We start from the raw sequence: 13,029 nt of genomic DNA on the forward strand, positions 1-13,029 counted from the left end.
ATATAATGTCGCTGCAAATTAAATTTCCTAAAAGAATTCAGCGTTTTGTGACACACTAAACATTTTGCAACATCATCTTTTTCTGTAAACAGATACAATTCCTCCCAATGGGGGTTGAACTGCGAAAGCATGGTTGGGGTTACACAACAGCGACTTGACATGATTCTTAACCAGCGAAGTGACTGTTAGAGCTGATCGTAGTACTTTTAACGTTACACAGTCAGCGTGAATTCAATAGGCACGCAGCGGTCCTATTCATACGTGCGCGCGCATTTCCCCTCCCTCCCCTCCCCCCTACTCCGCGACCTTGCAGCTGCTCGCGAGCACATGCCTGAGCAGACGCGAGTACTCACGCTCAAAACCGGCCAGTTGTTAAGCCCTGTCTTATAGAATATCTAGCAAATAAATTGAACAGCCTTGCATTTGCAACGGGAATTTTAGCCGATGCGAACGATATGGCTACCAGTAAAATATCATATTATTGCTACTTTGAATCAGTTATTCAATATGGCATAATTTTTGGGGGAAATTTGGGAAATGTTACATGAATTTTAAAGTTGCTAAAAAGAATAATTTGGAACATGTGATCTGCACAGCCGAGGGCATCATGTCGACCGTTATTTAAGGACCTAAAAATATTAACTGTCTCCTCTTTATACATATCTGACGTGGTCCTTTTCCTAGACAGCAGAACTGATAATAAAAAAAAAAAAAAAAAAAAAGTCATTTTGAAAACTCATACAACACAAGACATAAAGAGAACTTTATGCTCACCTCTCATCGCATAAAACTGCGTGCTCAGATTCCTCAGTATATAGCCATGAAAATTCACAACACAATAAAAAGTGTGACATAATGAATACGAAGATAAATATTTTAAAAAGCAGGTTACATGGTTTTATAATTGAACGATGCAACTACTCTGTGGAAGATTTCATGAAGGACGAAGTGATGCTTTGAGCTGGATCCATAAAATGGAATAAAAATTTATGATAGTTGTAGCAGATGTAAATACTGTGAGTTTGACAAATTTCAAGTAAGGAAACTTTCCACAAAGTATTATTGTAAGTGCGACAAAATTTTAAATAAGCAAATTGTAAGCTTGACATGTCTCCTGTACATCAGAAATATGTTCTGAAATTGTGCACATTATGAGATGAATGAAACACATTTCACACAGACTGCCAATACTTCATTCTTTTATTACATTTGGAATGTTTTGTGACAACAATTACAGACCCCTAATATGCCACCTCCAGGACCTATGGTTCACATATGTGCTGAGTTCATGATCAAAAATAGAGATCTTGTTTCTACTAGAGGCACAGGATTGAGATGGAGTCTATCTGGTGGTGATATAAAGCAGAAATACAGAGTAGCAATAAAAAAAAATTAAAAAAAAGACAGCATCTTTAATATTTCTGTAAGAGATTGGTTTGTTAGGCACTTTACGCATCACATTAGAATCACTTAAGTTCTTTGTGATACATATTGACTTTGACTGATTGGTTACAAAGGTGATTCATGTATGTCTATCTAAAGAGTGTACAAAGTAAGTATTGTTATCAACACAATTCCATAACTAGGAAAGTTGGTATTTTGTAAAAATATGTGATTTTTATAACATTTATGGAAAAAGTTGTTTAAAGTCAGAGGTATCACCTGGTGCCATGTGTGTCAGTGCAAGCAGTACAAAAGATGCAACTATACACAAAGAATCTGATCTCGCAGAAGGCAACATACTTTTCTGTTCTCTTTAAATAACTTTCAAATAATGTCACAAAAATTATGAAACAATAGATCTGAAACAAAACAACAGTGATACATCCTTTTTGAATAATGTTTTCTGTTGAATATGACTAGTACATTTATTACTCTAATACAGTACCCCTGTCACAGTGTAAACAAATGATATATTCTCTCTCTATGAGTTAGTTTGCTATTTGACAATGAAGAAGCATTATGCTAAAAATTCTGTGTGAACGTCACAACACTGATCATTAAAATCAGAAATAAAATGATACGCAAAAGCATACCTTAAGTTTTCTAGCATTTCTATATTCAGTTACGACATTTTGAATGTTGTCGACGAAACCTGGTTCTGAGTGCCACTTCATTCCAAGGCTGTCACCAGAAAGGAAATTTGATTCCATTTTCAATTTAACAGTAAGCATTTCAAATATCTGTTGCTGAAAGGAAAAATTTTACTCTGAACACTTCTTTCACAGAAACTGTTATAATTTTATACATTTGAATATATTTGACACACACATATTACACAACCATACACATATAACTTTTAGTGAATATCATTAAGGAAAAGAGCTTTCTGGTAGGTTGTTGAATGGATTGAGAAAAACACACCAAATAAAGTCTCGTGCAATTTTTTGCTACCACACATGGGATATCTCTCCAAAGAGCCATCAGATATTTTGGAAGATATTTTCACTTTATTTTTGTGATGTGATATTGTGTGTCAACAGGAGATAATGTATCCATTTTCCTTTTGATCAAATTGTTGCTTGATGTACATTTTTATTTGTTTGAAGTATATTTTTATTTTCCCAACTGATAAAGTGATCTCATGTTAGAGCAATGGGAAATTTAGTTTTAGGATATGTAATTATGGTAACAGCAAATCACAAAACAGCATTCTGCAGCAGTGACTGGGTGTTGCCGCTATGTTAGAGGACAATAAAGGTAATGTGATAAATCACATTCCCAATCAGTTACTGATGATCCTTAAATAAAACACATGACCTGTTGTTATTATAAAAAAATACTAGACTATGTTCTGTCTATCACCTCTACAGAGGTCATGGGAACTACATCTCTACAGTTTAAACATATCTTGTGAGCCAGCTACAGCACCTACCTACAGCTACATTGTGCACTTGATTTTTAACTTTCCAAGGAGTTTGATTATTGGACACTAGACACCAGCAGACAGAATTCAACCTACCCACAGACACCAAGATTTGGGAATCACTTTTTGGGAATCACTTTTTGTCATCTTGGCAGTTACTGACAACCCCTGCATGAATTAGTGGTGCATATTACTAAAAGTTGAATTTTATTTGCCTCTCAATGAGACCTGTACAGTACTTTGAAAATCAGTGTGTGCAAACCAATTAAGATCAGTCACTGGCAACCACAAAAGAATGAGACATTAGGCATAGAACCTAACAGTGCTGTCACCCTAGTCTTAAAGCTCCCTATTTTTACTTGTGTTTATTTAGTTAATTACTACCTACAGTTATCTTATTCTGGAAAACTTCTACTTGTGACCTGATGACAAGAGATTGTTATGCTCAAAAAGAGTACATGTGAACTAAGCACTGTTCTTCTGGCATATTCAGGTGCCCCCTTCCATATGTGCTGATGCTTGTAGCATGTGTGTGTACAAATACAAGTGTATCATTAATGTGTCTACAATGTGTGACATGATTCTGTTCTTTTAATGTTTCACATACCACTACACTTTTGGAATGCCTTAAGACCACTGTCACTGTCTCAGCACAGCTGCTGCTGCTGCTGCTTGCCAACAACCACTTCTCAATACAAATGTTGTGCAATAGCTGATGGTATCATCTCGATCCAGTCACAGCAATGTTTCATCTTAAATTAATGATTATTCTGAATCAGCTCTCTAGTGCCTGTATGTATGCTACCAATTCATGCTACTCTTGAAGAATATTCCCAATAGCCATGAAGCCTGAAGAAGTTTAATGGTTGTTTTATTATTTCTATCATCAAACACTTCAACACCAGGGTTTAATAAAGATAACAAATGATGATAAACAAATATTCATGGAGGAGAAAAATAGGAGAAGATGAAATAAGAGACCTGTGAAATGATAAAAAAGACTCTCATGCCCAACAAAAGTTCAATAGCAACATTTTCCAGTTCATCAGTGAAATTATTCGGACAATTTCATCAATATATACAAGTGAGGTACATAGCTGGCCATGCACCATTGAAAACAGTTAAAGTAAGTGGAACAATCTCATACTTTCAGATGTTTAAATCCTTTTTCTGGAAGAATCATGATGGTAAATATTAGCAAGAGCAACTTTTATATTCCAGTTCTTCGTATAGTTATAACATTTCATTATTAAGTATGAATATTCAAGATTCTAACCACATAATCCTGTATTACCTAAACAAAAACTTTTATGCCTTGTTTCACAAAACTCTATTATTTTTGTAAAAATGGACTGATAACCTGAAACCTACTGTGCACAAAAATATTAAGGTTTGTGGATCAAACAAAAAACAAAACAAACAAAAATTCATTTAGTTAATAGAGTATACAATGTATCAGCAGGAAACCACAGTTGAATCAGTTAAATGATGATGATGATCATAAGGCACTGGCATCCACCTAGGGAATGGGAAACTGAGCTGCCAGCTTTTCAGATGACACCACATTGGGTGACTTGCATCACGATGATGACAAAATGATGATAAGGACAACACAACACCCAGTCCCCACATGGAGAAAATCTCTGATCCAGCCAGGAATTGAACCAGGGCCTGCCACGTGGAAGTCAGACACACTGACCACTCAGCTAAGGAGGCAGATAATCAATTAAAATTATTTCATAATTCTGCTTTAATTAATCCATTTTCACTGAAAATTTAAATGAGCTTTTGGGAGTTTAACTCAGCAATAATGATCTGGATGACAGAATGACATGAAAATAGCAGGTGTGGGAGGGGTAGGAACTGGAAGATGTGATAACTACAATTCATACATTTTTGGGCTGTGGAGATGTGGCAGACACGAATTCCAACATGTAATTTAGAAAATCATTCATTCACATCATTATGTTCTGTGAACACTATCATAAAGTTAAGCAATACATTACCAGGCAGAAGCAGCCAACTTCTGCAAACTATACTAATCAAAAAATATGGAAAATTATGGAAATTATGACTATAAGAAACCAGTTATGTATAAACTGATGGAGTAGCAAATCAGAAGAAAAGACAGAAGCTCCCATCCTTTGTTTTTCAAGCAATGGATAAACCCACACCAGGATATGAAAACTCATGGTCACAATTGAAGTGAATAATTTTTAAATGCAGAGCTAAACAATCACCAATAAAAGCTATTTTGAAAATTACAGTTCCAGTGATTGCATTGTTGGATAAAAAGTGGATGTGAGAACACAATGGATTAGTCTCAGAAAAAGATAAGGTTATTAAAATGTAAGCAAACGCCAGAGTTCAATTTATTAGTAAGATACTGGAAGCTGCAGTTTGTCTATAAAATGGATTACTTGCAAAACGGCCTTTTGTTGGCCTGTGCTGGAATATTGTTGAAGTGTGAGAAACGAACATCAAATTAAACTAACAGGGGGACACTAAATACAAAGCAGGCCACAAATTTCATGAAGTTCTTTTGTTTCAAAATGGATTGTAACAGAAATATTGAAGGTCCTAACTGACGTACATTCGAAGAAATATGCCTACAGTTTTACATTAACCATTCCATAGACAGTGGGATGACTACTTCCCACATACATTAATGTCCTCCAGGGGCCAAGGGACTAACTTTCTTACATCTAGCTGGTGCCACCAACTCACATTAGGATAGGAAACACGTGAAATTTATGCCACTGCCATCAGTCCCATGCATAAAAATTGAGACAGAGTGTTATATGTACTGACCTGAAGTCCCAGATCAGTATTTGGGCATAACTGCATTACAGAAAGCTTAGCATTGGCAAAAGAAGCAGTCTCTAAAGTGAATCACACATACAAATATTTTCTTGACATTTTCAATGAAAATATAATTCACAATATTTTTGAACAAACAGACACACATTCATTCCAAGAGGGACAAAAAATTTGACTGAGCCTTGAAACACCTATAACGACAAAGGACTGGGTGGAAATGACATCTTCTGAAATCAAAGCATTTATTAGATTGCTCGTCACTAAGTGCATCCACAAATTGCCACATTTATTTAATTACTGTAGTCCAAATACTCTTTTTGCATGCTGAACCAGTGCTGAAAGTGATGAATTAAAATTTTCAAATAATTTTTGGAAGACCTTCATACAAACAATAATTCAAAAACAGTCAGGACAGGTGCTCCTGGCGATGAATTGTGTAAAGATAGACCACTATCTGATGCCATAACTACTAATCTCTTAGATGCATATAACCACTGAAGCAGTTGCCTGTTGAAGAAATTTTGATAGTTTTATAAGGAAAGGCTGAGAATAAAATAATACATACTCAGAAGCCCACAAAAAGATGATAAAAGATATGGTGCCTGACTGTCAGCTTAAGTCCCAGATCCAATGTGTAAAAGGGAAAGACGGCAACACTAATATTCCTCATGGTGAAAGTGTTGCGCTTGAGTTGTGTTCAACAGCAAATGTATTTCTCTTCATATTATCTAATGAAACAATTTATGGATAATGGAAATATTCTGTAAGCACTGCATGAGTCAACAGGGAAGGTCTTCCAGAAATGATGAAGAAAAATGATGAACTTTTGTGAGGCAAGTTCAAGATGCAGATCTAAGAGTCAGTCATACAGACAAAGTGGAATGACAGAAGAACAGTAATAGCTGTGTCTATAGCCTCTCCTAAGGTTATAACATTTGTTCCCAGAAAAGGAAGAGACGGTTCCATGTGGAGCGCAGCATATCCAAGTGTCATGAATTTGTACAACAGTGTAATAGCTGGTGTGGAGCCCTTTTACCAGAAACAAGAACAGTATGAATATTCCTCTATCCTTATAATCTTCAGTACTATTCTGTGGCACCACATTTCAAAAGGTTATATTCTCTTCATGTCTGATATGTTTATTGCCCACATTTCACTTTATAGAAGGCAACACTTAAGATAAATGCCTCCCGAACAGTCTTCCTAATATTTCAATTTACATTCATTGCTGACAAATTTCTCTTCTTCAGAAGTGCTCTGCTTGACAGTGGCACTCTACATTTTATATTCTCTCTACTTTGGGTCTCACTTATTTTACAGCCCACATAACAAAACTCTTCAACTATGTCTCATCTTCCAATCTAATTTCCTCAGAATTACCTGATTCCATTTGAATACATTCCATTAACTTTGTTTTACTTTAGCTGAACTTCATCTTACAACCTATTTTCAAGAAACTGTCCATTCTGTTCAAGTGCTTTGCAAGTCCTCTGCTTTCTCTGACAGAATTACAGTGAGCAACTAACCTCAAAGCTTTTATTTGTTCTCTGTTTACAAAAGTTTTCCTTGGTTCCCTTCACAGCTTACTCAATGCACAGACTGAATAACATTGGTGACAGGCTACAAGGCCTTTCTCTTCACTTCTTCCCTTTCATGTCCTTCAGCTCTTACAACTGCAGTCTAGTTTCTGCACAAATTGTAAATACCCTTTCTCTCAGTGTATTTTATCTCTGTTACCTTTCAAATTTCAGAGTGTACAGGTTAGTCAATAATGTCAAAAGCTTTCTCCAAATCTAAAAATTATATAAACATAGGTTTGCCTTTCTTTAAGCCAACATCTGAGATGACTCATATGGTCAGTAATGTGTTCCATATTCCTACATTTTTCCAGAACACAAACTGATCTTTCCTCTTGTTAGCCTCTAGCAATTTTTACAATCACCTGCAAGTAATTTATGATGGTATTTTCAAATCATGGCTATTACACTGATAGTTTGATAATATTCACATTTTTTAACACCTGCCTTTTTTGGTATTGGATTTGTTACAATCCTTTTGAAGTGTGAGGGTATTTCTCCTTTCTCACATACCTTGCTCAGCTAGTGAAATACTTCTGTCATGATAGACTCTCTGAAGGAGTTCAATAATTCTGAGGGAATGTCATCTAGCCCTTGTACCTAATTATGTAAATTGAAGGTACAGGGGGGAGAAAGGAATGGAAAGGGACAGAACTAATGCTTAGGGACTACATGTGGAATCAGCGTCCATGAGTGAAATTATGTGCCAGACCAGGAAATGAACTGGGGATCTCCAGCTGAATAGGCATTTGCATTAACCACTGTGCCACCCGGACACAGTGTTTATCACAAATGCGTGGACTATCTCTGCACACTGCCCTGTCGACTGACATTCCCACCTAGTGCCACCTACCCACAGTCCCTGACCATGTCCTCCATGATTGCTAATTTTTAGATTCCCACTGGTAGTCAAATGTAAATGTGCATCTGCACAGAAGGTCATGGATTCATTGCCTATAGAGCCACATCAGTTATATGAATACAAGGTGTCTGTTCGTTCAAACATGTCTGAAAGAACAAACATCCTGCATGCATACAATTCTAGTATCTTCTTTTGAATTAGATCTTACAGAGCTATCAAATTTTTTTCAAGTATCATCTCCTCAATTAATCTTCATTTATTTTCTGTTCCATTACTATAATTTTGTCTTCAATCCATTTCCCATGTACAGCGCTTCTATAAATTCCTTTATCAGCTTTCCTTTCTTTGCTTGGCACTTGCCTGCCATCAGAGCTGTTGATATTCATATGCCTGCCTCTCTTTTCCTCCTAGATCATAGCAATACTGACCTGGTATTCATAATTTCTCCTTGATAACACTACTCTCATTCATTGCAAAGTTTAAAGCCTAAATGAGTATCAGACGGTGTTTGTTCAGAGATGTACATGATGCTATAATTATTTAAGTTGCTTTAACATGCACTATCTTTTTTTTTCACAAAGTTTATTTATTATGGACTGTGACCAGTTTATCAACTACGAAAACTTATTAGCACACAAAACCAATCAGCATCTACAATTGTGTATCAGCAATAGTCCAGTAGCAAAGTTCATTATTTAAACGTGGCACAAAACAAGTTCATATTTACACTACAATGTCACAGTTTGCACTTAGCATTGTCCACTAGTAATTTATTAGAGAGGCCTACACTTCAGTAGTTCATTTAATTCAGTCCATAATGAGCATCATTGTATCCAGCAGTCACTACTTTCAATGACAATAACACTCCACCCACTTGCTACTCACAGTACAAATCGATTAAATTGTTTCTTAATTTGAGGTATTGTAATCACTCAATAGTCTTCAAACATTAATATAAATGAACATTCCAGTTGTTGGTGTTCATATTTTTTGTACAAAACCTGCATGATTGTGATATAAGCTAATGCTGATGCAGGTCTTACCCATCCTAACCACCAACAGCCAATTTTAAGTGATGTCTGACTACTTACGGAGTGGTGTAAGAATAAACTGTTAATGCTTAAACTATATTGTTGTTGTTGTTGTGGTCTTCAGTCCTGAGACTGGTTTGATGCAGCTCTCCATGCTACTCTATCCTGTGCAAGCTTCTTCATCTCCCAGTACCTACTGCAACCTACATCCTTCTGAATCTGCTTAGTGTATTCATCTCTTGGTCTCCCTCTACGATTTTTACCCTCCACGCTGCCCTCCAATACTAAATTGGTGATCCCTTGATGCCTCAGAACATGTCCTACCAATCGATCCCTTCTTCTGGTCAAGTTGTGCCACAAACTTCTCTTCTCCCCAATCCTATTCAATACTTCCTCATTAGTTACATGATCTACCCATCTAATCTTCAGCATTCTTCTGTAGCACCACATTTCGAAAGCTTCTATTCTCTTCTTGTCCAAACTATTTATCATCCATGTTTCACTTCCATACATGGCTACACTCCATACGAATACTTTCAGAAATGACTTCCTGACACTTAAATCAATACTGGATGTTAACAAATTTCTCTTCTTCAGAAACGCTTTCCTTGCCATTGCCAGCCTACATTTTATATCCTCTCTACTTCGACCATCATCAGTTAATTTGCTCCCCAAATAGCAAAACTCCTTTACTACTTTAAGTGCCTCATTTCCTAATCTAATTCCCTCAGCATCACCCGACTTAATTAGACTACATTCCATTATCCTTGTTTTGCTTTTGTTGATGTTCATCTTATATCCTCCTTTCAAGACACTGTCCATTCCATTCAACTGCTCTTCCAAGTCCTTTGCTGTCTCTGACAGAATTACAATGTCATCGGCGAACCTCAAAGTTTTTATTTCTTCTCCATGAATTTTAATACCTACTCCGAATTTTTCTTTTGTTTCCTTTACTGCTTGCTCAATATACAGATTGAACAACATCGGGGAGAGGCTACAACCCTGTCTTACTCCCTTCCCAACCACTGCTTCCCTTTCATGTCCCTCGACTCTTATAACTGCCATCTGGTTTCTGTACAAATTGTAAATAGCATTTCGCTCCCTGTATTTTACCCCTGCCACCTTTAGAATTTGAAAGAGAGTATTCCAGTCAACATTGTCAAAAGCCTTCTCTAAGTCTACAAATGCTAGAAACGTAGGTTTGCCTTTCCTTAATCTTTCTTCTAAGATAAGTCGTAAGGTCAGTATTGCCTCACTTGTTCCAGTGTTTCTACGGAATCCAAACTGATCTTCCCCGAGGTTGGCTTCTACTAGTTTTTCCATTCGTCTGTAAAGAATTCGTGTTAGTATTTTGCAGCTGTGACTTATTAAGCTGATAGTTCGGTAATTTTCACATCTGTCAACACCTGCTTTCTTTGGGATTGGAATTATTATATTCTTCTTGAAGTCTGAGGGTATTTCGCCTGTTTCATACATCTTGCTCACAAGATGGTAGAGTTTTGTCAGGAGTGGCTCTCCCACGGCCGTCAGTAGTTCCAATGGAATATTGTCTACTCCGGGGGCCTTGTTTCGACTCAGGTCTTTCAGTGCTCTGTCAAACTCTTCACGCAGTATCGTATCTCCCATTTCATCTTCATCTACATCCTCTTCCATTTCCATAATATTGTCCTCAAGTACATCGCCCTTGTATAGACCCTCTATATACCCCTTCCACCTTTCTGCTTTCCCTTCTTTGCTTAGAACTGGGTTTCCATCTGAGCTCTTGATATTCATACAAGTCGTTCTCTTATCTCCAAAGGTCTCTTTAATTTTCCTGTAGGCGGTATCTATCTTACCCCTAGTGAGATAGGCCTCTACATCCTTACATTTGTCCTCTAGCCATCCCTGCTTAGCCATTTTGCACTTCCTGTCGATCTCATTTTTGAGACGTTTGTATTCCTTTTTGCCTGTTTCACTTACTGCATTTTTATATTTTCTCCTTTCATCAATTAAATTCAATATTTCTTCTGTTACCCAAGGATTTCTACTAGCCATCGTCTTTTTACCTACTTGATCCTCTGCTGCCTTCACTACTTCATCCCTCAAAGCTACCCATTCGTCTTCTACTGTATTTATTTCCCCCATTCCTGTCAATTGCTCCCTTACGCTCTCCCTGAATCTCTGTACAACCTCTGGTTCTTTTAGTTTATCCAGATCCCATCTCCTTAAATTGCCACCTTTTTGCAGTTTCTTCAGTTTTAATATATAGGTCATAACCAATAGATTGTGGTCAGAGTCCACATCTGCCCCTGGAAATGTCTTACAATTTAAAACCTGGTTCCTAAATCTCTGTCTTACCATTATATAATCTATCTGATACCTTTTAGTATCTCCAGGGTTCTTCCAGGTATACAACCTTCTTTCATGATTCTTAAACCAAGTGTTAGTTATGATTATGTTGTGCTCTGTGCAAAATTCTACCAGGCGGCTTCCTCTTTCATTTCTGTCCCCCAATCCATATTCACCTACTATGTTTCCTTCTCTCCCTTTTCCTACACTCGAATTCCAGTCACCCATGACTATTAAATTTTCGTCTCCCTTCACAATCTGGATAATTTCTTTTATTTCATCATACATTTCTTCAATTTCTTCGTCATCTGCAGAGCTAGTTGGCATATAAACTTGTACTACTGTAGTAGGTGTGGGCTTCGTATCTATCTTGGCCACAATAATGCGTTCACTATGCTGTTTGTAGTAGCTTACCCACATTCCTATTTTCCTATTCATTATTAAACCTACTCCTGCATTACCCCTATTTGATTTTGTGTTTATAACCCTGTAGTCACCTGACCAGAAGTCTTGTTCCTCCTGCCACCGAACTTCACTAATTCCCACTATATCTAACTTCAACCTATCCATTTCCCTTTTTAAATTTTCTAACCTACCTGCCCGATTAAGGGATCTGACATTCCACGCTCCGATCCGTAGAACGCCAGTTTTCTTTCTCCTGATAACGACATCCTCTTGAGTAGTCCCCGCCCGGAGATCCGAATGGGGGACTATTTTACCTCCGGAATATTTTACCCAAGAGGACGCCATCATCATGTAACCATACAGTAAAGCTGCATGCCCTCGGGAAAAATTACGGCTGTAGTTTCCCCTTGCTTTCAGCCGTTCGCAGTTCCAGCACAGCAAGGCCGTTTTGGTTATTGTTACAAGGCCAGATCAGTCACTCATCCAGACTGTTGCCCTTGCAACTACTGAAAAGGCTGCTGCCCCTCTTCAGGAACCACACGTTTGTCTGGCCTCTCAACAGATACCCCTCCGTTGTGGTTGCACCTACGGTACGGCTATCTGTATTGCTGAGGCACGCAAGCCTCCCCACCAACGGCAAGGTCCATGGTTCATGGGGGGGGTAAACTATATTATGCTTTGCAAATTTGTTAGGCTCTATTTTACTGTTTTTAATGAACAACAATAACTACTGTGATTTTGGTTTATAGAAAAAGTTGCTTGTCAGAAATTTATAAAATGATTCTTACATGCTGTGTATCACCTTGTTTGCGTGTATGAGTAACATATTGAAAATTAGGGTACATTTCATGAAATTATTAATCACTGAGTTAATTAAGGAATGTTGTATGTCATTTTGTGCAGAAAAGTTAAAGAAACAATATATAGTCAAAGTTTGGAATGTGCCAATAGTTATTACAAAATTGGCATTGAAAACAGTCAGTGGCTCAGAATTTAAAATTTATTTATTTCAGAAGATAATCAGTTTTTGGTATTTTGAAATATTTTATGGGAAACGCAGAATGCTTAGCTTTTGAATGATGTACATAACTTTTCTTAAATACACTCCTGGAAATTGAAATAAGAACACCGTGAATTCAT

The sequence above is a fragment of the Schistocerca serialis genome, chromosome 1, assembly GCF_023864345.2.
Source record: "Schistocerca serialis cubense isolate TAMUIC-IGC-003099 chromosome 1, iqSchSeri2.2, whole genome shotgun sequence".
Lineage (NCBI taxonomy): Eukaryota > Metazoa > Arthropoda > Insecta > Orthoptera > Acrididae > Schistocerca > Schistocerca serialis.